The sequence below is a fragment of the Pinus tabuliformis genome, chromosome J (assembly GCF_031772625.1).
Source record: "Pinus tabuliformis cultivar Carrire ecotype Pingquan chromosome J, CPIR1, whole genome shotgun sequence".
Classification (NCBI taxonomy): domain Eukaryota; kingdom Viridiplantae; phylum Streptophyta; class Pinopsida; order Pinales; family Pinaceae; genus Pinus; species Pinus tabuliformis.
In genome coordinates this window covers 1,120,300,272-1,120,313,497 of record NC_142295.1, presented here as the reverse complement: position 1 = coordinate 1,120,313,497, position 13,226 = coordinate 1,120,300,272, and positions in this window count along the sequence as shown.

The following is a 13,226-nucleotide window of genomic DNA, read 5'->3' as shown; positions in this document are numbered from 1 at the left end:
ATGTTAGCTTCGCAGATTATACTTTTCAACCTCTAATCTAGATCCCACGGGGTTTCACCAGGTAGCATCGCGATCTCCTTGAATCTAATGATCGACTGTGTGTTAGATTTTGGCCGACTAAATTCTTTGTTCAATGCATCCTGGATCACCGCTATCCCCGCATTCGGGTGATCACTCGAGTACTTAATACAACGTGTTAGCGTGCGGTATTTCAATGCACTAACCAAAGTAGCCTTCTTTATGTTATCATCCGTTATGCCCTGGGCTTACCATACATCCTTTACCATGCACCAGAACTGATCTGGTTCCTCATTTCCTACGCCTCTAAATACTGGAAATTTGATTGCACTCGCCATCCCAACCTTTGGTGGTGGCGGACGTGGGGTAGGTGAATATGAATTTGATATAGGTGAAGTAGGTGATGGCGTGGACGGTGGTGGTATCAATGGAATGCACTGCTTAATCAACCAAATTGTGCTTCTCAGAGAGAACCCTGTGAGCTCTTCCTCGCTTTCTCGTGAAATAGAAATCAGGGGACTATTTTCTAATCCTGTGATTCCTCGGTAGCCTCTTCTGCTTTGCGTTACTCTTGACATCAATGAATGCACATAATTTGTTTTTCACATAACATCATTTTAATCCAGGTATTCAACAATTTGATGTACTTATCCTGCAGTCCTTGGAGAAAGAACCTTTCTGCTTCGCTATAACTCACAGTCGTTTCTATCGCGAATTTGGTGATAAACCCTCCTATTATTCGATCCAACCAGTGATCTACTGCCCGTGTGATTTTATCTTCAGACGCTTCTAGCCTACGCACCAACTCCAGAGTCCACACAATGGGTTGATCCAGTCTGCACCTCCCTTGATTGCCAGCTAGCCACGCGATCCACTCATACAATTATGTCGAGAAGGACATGAAGAAGATCTCGTGGATCTCTGTGTATATGTAACGATCCAGCCACCTTTCCTCTGATATTCGCGGATTCTTATTTTCCTGAACCACGAACTCGTGAAGCTTCTGATCCAACCAATCTTCACGTTCTTTCTTCGTAGGGTTCCAGTGTCCTGACAATGGAACCATTTGTTGGCTTGTTGGGGCCTAACCCAGGTTTTAGAAGTGTATTATTCGAACAAATCCCGCACTACCGACCCTTTCGGCAACAGTACACAGAGCGTGGACTGAAGTCTCACCTGAGGTAGTATGGGAGGGTGCTGGAACCAGGTTTCCACACCCTTGGGATGTTTGGATGTGGTCTGAAGGGGTCACGAAATGTATGCGGCCTCACCCCACTCTGTACTGCTCTCGGGCTTTCACGTAGATCCACGCTGATGCACTTTCTTATTAATTAAATTATTATAGAACTGATCTTCTAGTTACAGTATTTAAGAAAACATTTAACAATAAAACGTTGTGCGTGAAATTATAACAAATCATGCATAAATTCAGAACAAAAGCAATAGATGGACCCGCAAGAAAACACACAATGATTCGGTAATCCTTATCTTTATTGATACTCTCTTCAGTACAACCAGATCCACCACGCAGACAGCTGCAGAATCTACTAGGCCTCTCCACACATAGCTGCAGAGCCTCTATCTATCTACCAACACCCTTTACTCGGACTTATAGAAGCTTAGAGATTTCTATCTTCATAAACCCATTACATTCGAGATCAAAATTACATACTCAAAAACTGACTCCTAACCATAGAGCTCTGCTCTATTTATACATTTCCATGGTCCACGGACCATGGGAAAGCTAACTTACTTTCTATTTTCTTACATTATTTTTTTGGGCAGACAACCCTTTGACTTGACTCTTTACAATTCGCACTCCGCGCACTTCGTTGAGCCTTTACCATACTTTTGCCCAAAATTGTGGGCTTTGAGCCCCAAAACCATTATGCGGGGCCTCCGCTACCCAACACTTACATCCTAAGGTCTTCCATGCTTCGGTGGCTACTTTTCTTTAGTCGTGTGATTCCCTTTCCAACCCTTATTAGACTTGGGCTTATGTTTCAAATGCTCATAACAGTGCTTAAACTTTCTGATGAATTATTCCAACAACTGAGGCTTATCATACTCAATCCAATCATTAAATGTTAATGGCAGTCCATTGATAAATATTTGAATTTTTTTCTTCTCATCCTTAAGATAAGTCACATACCCCAACAACTCTAGGAACTTATTTGTGTACTCATTTGTCATAGGTCCCACCTTCAGCTCATAGAACTCCTTGTCCTTTCCATCATGGTACCTTTCTACCAAGTACTTTTTCCTGAAGAGTCTTTTGAATTCATGCTAACTTATATCCTCTATCATTATGTCTCTAACATGATTCACATTTTCCCACCATATATCTTCTTTCCATTTGAGACTAAGAATAACTATATTGGCCTTCATTTTCTCTGTATAGTCATGCATCTCAAATAACTTCTTCATTCCAAGCAACCATAACTCTACATCTTCCTATTTCTTTAAATATACATCGCATGTAGGTGTCTTAGATTTCTTGAAATCATTTAGAAAATATCCCATCTCACTCCTCCTATAAGGATCATAGCGATGACGACAGTGATACTTGACTGAAAAATAACTAGAATAGAAATCGTATCCACTACCTCTCCTATCAGGTGTATCCAAGAACCTGCCAATCCTAACTATGTCATCCCTGTCCAACCTGTGCCCACCATGAGACCTGCTACCATATGCCCCATTAATCATGTCCTCTTGTCCATAATTTATTTGTGGTTTTCCCTATCTCTGTAAATCTGATGAACTATGAAGGATAACTTCATTGACCTCTACTAGTTTCTCCTATTCCTTGGCAAGTCTTTCTCAAGACTAAATGATTATACGATTATCTTCCTGTTAGCTTCTGATCCCTTCTTTTAGAATTCTGAAAGTATATCTTATGTCAGGAGAGTACTCATCTATGTGCTACTCATATGATCTATAAGGAGAGTCATGTGAATTGTAATCCACCATTCTTCTATGGATATTTGATCCTCTTCTTCCTGCAAACATACCATGTTAGATAACCAAATATAAACATAACCAACATACCTTAGTGAAGTTCAAGGGAGTATATCTCATCTACAAAATCAATCCGTATAAGCATGATACCCATATATACATAATCATATCAACATATCGACATCACACATGATAACACTAACTGCATGTAATGACCTCATGCACAAGAACCATAACCATGACAATGCATGCATAACAACCACATAGACATTGACATGCATGTATGAAAATCACTTTTACCTCAAGGTCTAGTGTTGTGACCTCGCTCTAATACCACCCTGTGGTATGAGATATCACCCAAAGAGAGTGAAACTAGCTCTGATACCACCCTGTAATTCTTCCACCCACATTTTCCCAATTTCACCAATCTCCCAGGGTAAACATGAGACAAATTGTTACTATGACGACCCGACCTCCAAGCTTCAGTTATGGAAGTGGAGCCATTACATGAGACTTAATGGCCACAAAATAACATTCTACATGGATTACATGACACTCAAGGGTCAAAGAACCACACTAGGTGACCCAACCCTAAGGTAGACCGCTTTTTTCAGTGACAAACTCCCAACCACATACACAAGCTTGGAACGGTGTGGTTTTGATCATCCAACCGCATGCAAAAGTCTGCCTAAGTGTTGTTGCGACCCAAAATCCTCAGTTCATAAGAGGCGGTCCCGAGACCTGAGCCACAATTCCAAGCCAACCTATAGATCACTACCCATAACTTCATGATACTTTCCATAATGATAAATGATGTGAAGACAATTCTTATCATACAAAAGTTGGTCAAGAAATTGATCTAACTAGGCCTAATCATAACAATTATTTTTTCAAACACATAATGAACATGTAATCTACAAGTCGTGAATGCATATATGATCATAGGAGTATGAAACTTATTTTAGAATCACCAAGAAGGTTTAATTCCCTCTCATAATATCTGTGACAACATTTGTTAGCCCATGCATTCATTAACCATAAAATACTTATCAAATCTTGAACAAGACATAGCTAGAGTTGACTGCAAATCCATGCTTATAACCAACATATAACCAAATTATTAACCATGACATAAAAACCATAAAATCACCATAATAACAAGTAAAAGTGCTCATATATTGCAATAGGAAAATAACTCTTATTAACTTATGAAAAATCCAACCAAGTCAGGGACTTCCACGTACCGCCCGACCATGGTTTGGGTTGAACCAAATCTCTCTTTCAACTAATCACCCCCATTCCATATTCGAAGCATGAATGTGGTATCTCAAGACATAAACAACCAGGGTTTCCTAGATATCAAACCACTTACACCGCTAGGCTAACGGGATCTTGCCAAAATTGGTCAAGGGATCAAAATGTCCAAAAAAAGTTTTGATGCCTCAAAATATCTTAATCATTGTTGGGTTTGTGTTATATTCATTCCACGACTAGCCCCACAGGTGAATCCATGGGATTAGAGATTGGGTGTCTAGATTTCCTCCATTGCACTGAACATAGTGGGGGGGCGAAAGATCCCTTTGTTGGGGGGTTAGCGGGGGTGCGATAACCCCCTTGCACGGGGTCTGGGGTAGTGCCCTGGGAATTGTTTTTTGGACCCTATATTATGTGGTGGACCTACCTATGGTTTTGTGCATGGGTTTCACACATGGTTTTTGGGCATGATGATTTTTTTCCCATGGTATTTTGTAGATTTAGTGAAGGGAACTAAGGTTATGTTCTAATCCATAGTTAATGGGTTGGGGTTTATGAATGCTTAGACATGTAAATATATGTATTGTAACATTTAAAGGAATATAATGAAAAATCAATCTGGTAGTCTTGATTTTGGGATCCAGGTGACATCTCTGTGTATATCTGTTTTATGTTTTATTCTCTCACCATTTTTACTTTCTGTTTTTAGAATTCGTATGTAGGTAATTTTTGTACAGGGTTTAAACCTACAATCATTGCCTTGAGGAATTTTCTCATCCCCACCCACCTATTGAGTGCTTCCTTGATTTGAATAGAAAATGGCATCAACCCATGGTATTCATCCACCCATGGAATTTTCCCATGGTATTGTAAGTCGCATCCACCCATGGTATTGTAAGTGACATCCACCCATGGTATTCATTCACCCTTGGAATTGACCTATGGTATTGTAACTGAAAAATACTATAGATAACAAGTCACATTTTGGAAAAGGACAATTTTTTCCGCCACAATGTAGCTTTTACAGTTATTCTCTATTCTAATAAAAAGTTTATTTATGGTTTTCTTTACTGTGTTTTCCCTCGTTTTCTTTCTGGCATTGCAATTTTTCAGATCTTGGGGGCCTGACCCCCAAGATCCATTTCAATTTTTTAAATCTTGGGGGCCTACCCCAAGATCCGGATTAGTGGTATCAGAGTAGGTTATGATTCAGTGGGAGTGAGGGTTTGATGCATATTTTAGTTTCAAATTTTGCAGCAATATTCAACAAACTTTAGGCATGTGCTACATCCTCCACAAAGCATTTTCTTGGGCCAAGCAGGAATAACTTTTTTATTTTCATTTTTTTGCAAGAATGTTTTTGGGCAGCAAGTTTGCAGATTAGATCTGAAATTTTTGGTGAAAAAATTACTATATATATATATATATATATATATATATATATGCATATTATGCATATACATATATATATATATATATATATATATATATATATATATATATATATATATATATATGTATATGTATATGTATATGTATATGTATATGTATATGTATATGCATAATATGCATATATATATATATATATATATATATATATATATATATATATATATATATATATTTCTTTTGAAAAAATATCCAAATTCAAAAAACAAATCGGCCAAATCAGAGTCCAGATGAGGGAGATATCCCTGATCTAAAATCAGCTATGTCGCAGAAATGTTTCTGATGACAATTCGTGTACGATGTCTCTCCTATATTTTTTTTCTATTTTGGTGCAGAATTTCAGAAACATGATTATAGATCTGCTCTCCTCTCTAAAAATCTCTCAATTTGAAAAAAAAAATGAGTCAAATTGGAGTTCGGATGTGGGAGATATTGTTGATTTAAAATCAGCTATGTTTTCAGAACTTTTGTGACGGTGGAAAAGTTGCAACGTGTATCTGAGATTCTAGAGTGTCCAGATAAGGATTTCCAACACATGGGAAGATGAAAAATGGTCATTATGTATCCAAAAATAGGTTATAATAAATATTTCTAGCTATTTTTACAAAGTTATGTCCATTTTAATTCTAGAGCAGCATTTGGAGCGGGTTCCCTTTGGAGATGTGTCCTCACACCCTGCTTTAGTAGGCACCTGCTTCAAATTATCAGTTTCAACATAGCAACATTCAGCTTGGGTTCTTTGTAGACGTGCCCTCCCACCCCAGGCTATGTAGGCACCTGTTACTTCATCAACAACCAACATCATGATTATGGGTCAACCACACAAAATCCTTGTCATCGAAGTCCATTTGTTAGGCCTCACACTGTTAGTATCATAGTTGGTCACAGGCATTACAGGGTATCTCTATCCTTAGATCTTTGTTTGTCATGGTTATGGGTCATCCACAAACCCATAGTTCATCGAAGTCCATTTTCTAGGCCACACACTATTAGTATCACAATTGGTCACAAGCATTACAGGGTATATCTATCCTCGGATCTTCATTCATAATGGTTATGGGTCATCCACAAACCCACACTTCATCGAAGTCCATTTGCTAGGCTGCACGTATCACAGTTGGTCATAAGAATTATAGGGTATATCTATCCCCGGATCTTCATTCATCATGGTTATGCGTTAACCACAAAAAACCCTTCTCTTCAGTGGCTCTGTATATTCAACAAAGGCTTCGGAGGAGGGAACTTCACGTAATGGGGACCATTTCTTCTTAAGGAGGGAGGAATGATCTGAATAGAAACTAGCATCAACCCATGGTATTCATCCGCCCATGTTATTCATCCACCAATGGAATTTACCCATGGTATTGTAAGTGGCATCCACCCATGGTATTGTAAGTGACATCCACCCATGGTATTCATTCACTCATTGCATTTTCCCATGGTATTGTGACATCCACCCATGGTATTCATTCACCCATGGAATTGACCCATGGTATTGTAACTGAAAAATACTATAAGTAACAAGTCAAATTGAAATGGATCTTGGGGAGCAGGCCCCCAATATCTAAAAAATTGCAATGCCAGAAAGAAAACGATAGAACACAGAGTAAATAAAACCACAAAGATATTTTCTATTAGAATGGAGAATAACTGTAAAAGCTACATTGTGGTGGAGAAACTATCCTTTTACAAAATGTGACTTGTTACTTATAGTATTTTTCAGTTACAATACCACAAGTCAATTCCATGGGTGAATGAATACCATGGGTAGATGTCATAATACCATCGGAAAATACCATAGGTGAATGAATACCATGGGTGGATGTCACTTACAATACCATGGGTGGATAAATATCATGGGTGGATGCCACTTACAATACCATGGATGGATGAATAACATGGGTGAATGAATACCATGGGTTGATGCCATTTTCTATTTGAACAGGCCCCCAAGATCCATTTCATTTTTTTAGATCTTAGGGGCCTCCCCCAAGGTCCAAATCATTCTTGGAAATTAAACCACCTCCACCCCCAACCCTTAGAAATTTACTTGAGACTACCTCACTCAATTCCAAAACCTTCCAACAATCTAAATCTCAACCACAAAAGAATCCCATCACACCATGGTTATCCATAAATGAAAAGGTGAGGCTAAATCCATTGTCAAACATGACAAAACCCATGTCAATGACAACAAAAGAATCAAATACACAAATGCATGTACCATGCATTCACAAACTAGCTAGGAAATCACACATGCAACCTTTTACCTACAAATCATCTTGTTGAGGATGCTTGATCCAACCTTCCTTTCTTGTCTTTTTCTTTCCTTTTCCTTCCTTTTCTTTCCTTTGCTTGCTTTCTTCTATTGTTTCTCTTCTCTCCCTGAAACTAATTCCAAAGCCAAACTAAAAAAAGTTGTGAACTGATCCTAAAAAGCCCTTTTATTATTGAGGCCTCTATTTTCTTCCTTTTCCTCTATTTTTCTTTCAATTTCCTTCTCAGGCAATTTGTGACCCTTTATCTCCATTTTCTCCTATTTTCCTTTATTTTCATAAATAAATTCTAGTTAATGCCTCTTTTCCTTTGCCAACTTCCTTGGACATAATAAACTAAAATGACACCAACTAGGATGTTTTTCCTAACATTTAGCTTGGAATATGTTTCCCATGACCTTCGTCTTATTCTTTTTCCTTTATTAACCTTATTACATGAACTTTTAACCTGTTTCTATTACATTGGTATTTTTCTCTCTCTAGCTTCTTTAATTCGGTATAAGGGTACTTGGAGGAAAAAATCCCAACTCTACCATAGTCAAAACACTGGAAAGAAAATTTTCCCTTCTATTTACCCAAGCCTCTCTTTAATATTCTAAAAATATTGATCCATCTCTTTATCTGAGTCACTACTCAAGAAGTCTTGATGTTATTTATGTTCCTTAGTCTTCTTTGAGGCTTTGAATGTTGCTTCCTTTGAATCTACCTTCTCTTTTCTGATTCTGATCTCATAGGTTGTGAGTGTTCCATACAATTTCTCCATTGGGAGAGACTTTGAGTCATTCAACTCATCTATAAACAATGACATTAAAACTCACTGTCGAAGACTTGAATATCTTCTATACAGCTACTTATTTTTTGAGGTTTTCATGAAGTCCTCCAATCATGTTTGTAACCTTTATAACTTTATGAAAGTATTCGGCTATATTTTCATATTCACTCATCCTAAATATTTAAATATAACTCTAAAACCTTAAAGCTTAGCCTTCTTTACTTTCTCATCCCCTTCATAGCTATTCTTAAGTTTGTCACACACTTCCTTAGCTGATTGGTAGTGTAGTAATTTTAGTAACTCAGATTGAAGAGAATAACATTCTTAGCCTTTGCATTATTTAAATAATATTTTCTTTCATTTCGAATTGTTATAGGATTTAATGGAATAATATATTAAATTAATATAGAGTCCTAAACATCTACACCAAAAGACATGAGATAGGATTCCATTTCGACCTTCCAAAATACATAATTTGTTCCATCAAATATAGGTGATGGCCCTCCAAATTAGCAATAATCTAACATGCATATGATCATCCTTTAGCACATTAAAGCTCTACTTTTTCATTATATGTCATCTTTTTAACTTTAATATGTTCATTATGAAGGTTTAGAGATAATTGCATATTATGTGCCTAATATTATTTATTTTTATAGAATATTGTGAGAATATTGAGCAAATTATGAAGATTTGGAGGTTGAGATAATATAGGGAATTGCTCTCTACTATAGGATGGACCAATATTGGATAATAAATGGACATAATATGATGAAATTATTTAAAAATATTTTGGAGATCCAATGATTGATAAAATCTAGAAATGTGCTCGTTGTCATTTAATGAAGATTCCTAGTGTTGGGAACTAGATCCACTTTTTGAGGGATTGTGGAGAGTAAATATGCCTACTTCCTTTCAAGAGGGATGCTTCCCCATCTATTTTTATAAGTACCAATTCATGTTTTCCTCTAGGGGCATGCATTTCTTAGTCTTTTGTGAAGAAAACTTGTTATTTAGCAGTTCTATTTTCATTTCTAATAGGGATGTACTTAGATTGATTCAAACAATGAAGTTTGGTGTCATTTTTAGATTCTAAAGATTGGTTTCCTTCATAGGACTCTGAGTATCCTTGGGATTGGCCATCCTAGGAGCCTCAGAGCCCTGTTGTACAATTTCTTTATTTTCTTTGAATCTCTTTTTCAGTTGCATCTCTTATTTCTGCATTTAGTGTCCATGCTTCCTTTGTTGTACAAATTATTGGTGCAATGATCGAAGTGAGTAGTTTATATGGTTATTTATATAGCCAAAAGCATGATTGATCCTTATAACAAATTTGAAAATTTATATTCATCATTAAGCTACTTGGATTAGTTTACTAGTTCACAAATATGGAATTTATGGAAGTCTCTTGTAGCAAAATAATAGTAATTTTCTGTTGATTTTTAGAATGTGTTAGTTAGCTTATTTCAAGTTGATTCAAATTGGATTGAGTCATAAAAAAAATTAAATTTAATAAAAAAAATTATCCCATAGCATTTGCAATTGATCAAGTTAGGCATTTGATAGGTTAACTAGCTCACTAATTCTTGAATTTTTGGTTTTTGGAGTAGTAATTTTCTGCTATTTTTTAGAACATGTTAACCAGGGTATTTTTAAGTGATTCCACTTGGATTGATTTCCTAGGAATTCCTACTTAATAATTTTTTTCCCATCTCATTTTTATTTTATTTTCTTGGGAATTCAACAAGTTAAGTCGAGAAATAAAAATCCTGTAGAAATCTTGTAGCAATCTTGTAGCATCCTGTAGCAATTTGTTTTCGAGATATTCCTTGCCCATATTGACTCCAAATTTGTGGTAGAACTATATTTGTAGCCTATGAATTATCTAAGGCCACTTTTGTTGAGGTAACTCTTGGTTATGTCACCATTTATCTCTTACATTATTTTCTTCTTGAATGTTGATTTTTGCAATTAGTCTATATTTCCTTTCAACAATTTACTTTAAGCAAAGTGTGTTTTCCTTCTTGCCAAAGTAATCTAGGAATTTTCCTGTTAGGATATTCTGACACATAGGAAATAATTAAGTATAACTTGGTCTAATTTATAGTTAGGTAAAGTTTGTTTCTTTAGTATGTACTTTTTGTAACTTACATTTCGACGATCATGATATGTTCTAGACATAAAGTAATCTAATGGTTCATTCTCTCGGTATTACCGACACTTGATTTTGTGGCTTAACAACCGATTAGTCCATTATCTCTATTTAAAGAGCGTGGAGGGTTATTTTTCTGGTGACTGTTCATAAGAGAATATCATGTAATTTTTTTTCTTTTACATTAATAAATTTCCTCAAGTGGTCGCGTTGGCTCAGGTCATGGACTGTTTCCCTCTTTGAGGGTTTTAACCATGTCAAGAATATTGGTGTACCGATCTGTGATCTATTTGTGAGTGGTTTCCTTTAGTGTTATATCGAAGGAACGTACCCTATAAATTCCTAGATGGTATCAGAGCCATTTGAGGGCCGCATCCGTTATTGATCCAAATCTAAAGCTGGTATAACTGCATCCGACTATCATTTCCTCGATCTATTGTTTATGACTGCTTTCAGGATGAGATGATTGATCTATTGTGTTAGGAGCATATGTTCTAGTGAGGAACCTCTTTCGTTTTACGTGAAAAGGTTTCCGGTAGCCCTAACTATGTCATTTTTAAGATCTAGAGGTATATAGTTTATATTTGCAGTTATAGTTATTTATCTCTCTACCTATTTCGGTTTATAGTGATATATATATTTTTTATTACCGGTTCTATACCTTTAATTTCTGTGTATGCTCCTTTCCCTATGACTCGGTGTGATATGGGAAAACCAGAAACAGAAAGAAAATATGTTTCTCGTGTGTATCCTCTTTTTCGTTGCACCTTAGTGTGATCTCGGAAAATGAGAAACATTGAAGAAAATATCTAGTTTTTGGTGAAATATAAATTTAAGTCATAAGGCTTGGATACTTTTTCTTGTTTATGTGGTTGTTTATTTTGTTTTTTAGGTTAAAATGGGGTTTTCAAGTAAGAACGCACCCCAAAGCTTTAGTGAAGAAAAATTCTTTTTCCTTTCAAACAATTACTAACCTTTTAAACTAGTTCACTTGGTCTAAAGTTACTTTATGAGAATAGAGGTCTTGGATTCAAGTCTTTGCTTTTGTTGAGTTAGTTTTTCAAAAAATACATGTAACTTATTATTAAATTTACTTTATGTAAAATTATTCTCACCCATTATAAAAGTGAGTTACTTATACTTCTAAAGTCACGTATCTTGTACTTAAGTTACAATTTAGTGGATAGTTCATAAAGTACCATTGTAAAAGTGAATTTCACTTATTTATAAAAGTATGTCACATAAAGTAATCTTTTTTTAAAGTGAGCTAATTAGATTAAGTTTGGAAAATTGAGAGATTATTTTTAAATATAACATTATCATCTACTTCCAAACATTCACATGGTTCGTTGGCATCTTCAACAATTGTTCTTCAAAAAACCATAACTCCTTCATCCAGAAGCTGTTTTTTTTTAGTTGGCCTAATTTTTTGAGATATTTTCATTTGAAGAGTTAGTTTCAACAAATACAAATTCAGTTTCTTTTAAAATGGCAATACCATGCCTAGTTATTCTTGACAATACCAACTACTTCCTATGGCTATCCTACATGGTGGATTTACTTAGAAGTAAAGGTCTTTATAGAATAACTTCAGGCCAAAAGTCTAAACCTCAAGATGAATATAAACAAGCCAAATGGGAAAATAAGAAAGATCAAGCACGTGGATTTATAGGGATGTTTATTTCTCCAGACCTTAGATTCCATATCACAGAAGTTGATACCCTCGATGAAGCAATGAAAAATCTCAATAATTTTTTTGGAATTAAAAATGAAATTAGAGCCCATCAACTCAAAAATGAGTTTCTTACATTGGATTCCAATATATCCATTGAATTTTTTTTGTCCAAGTTCAAGACCCTTACACTTCTCTTGGAAGGTGTTAAGGTTAAGAAAGAAGATGCTAAACTTATATATTCCATTCTTACTAAGTTAGCACCGACCTACTCTGTGTTTTTTTCCAACCTCCATTCTACTAGAGAAGCCTTTATTTCTCAAGGACAAGACTACAAGTCCCCCTCTTTTTATGGCTTTTGTGATTCTTTAATAAGATAACAAGAAAAAATATTACATCTTGGTCTTCTTAATACTAGAAACTCTTCTAACAAAGCCTTAGCAGCCCAACAGCAACCAAGTTCAAAGAATCCTAAGAAGCAACATGCTAAAAAGATGGTCCTAAACCAAACAAGGGTCCTAAGCCATTTCTGTCTCAAAATGAAATATCAACTCAACAAAATGATAAGGAAACTAAAACCAAACGGAAGAAGACTAATAGACATTGCAAATTTTGTAATCATGATGGCCACTTAGAATCCAAATGCTTTAAGAAGATGGAGGCCTTGGAAGC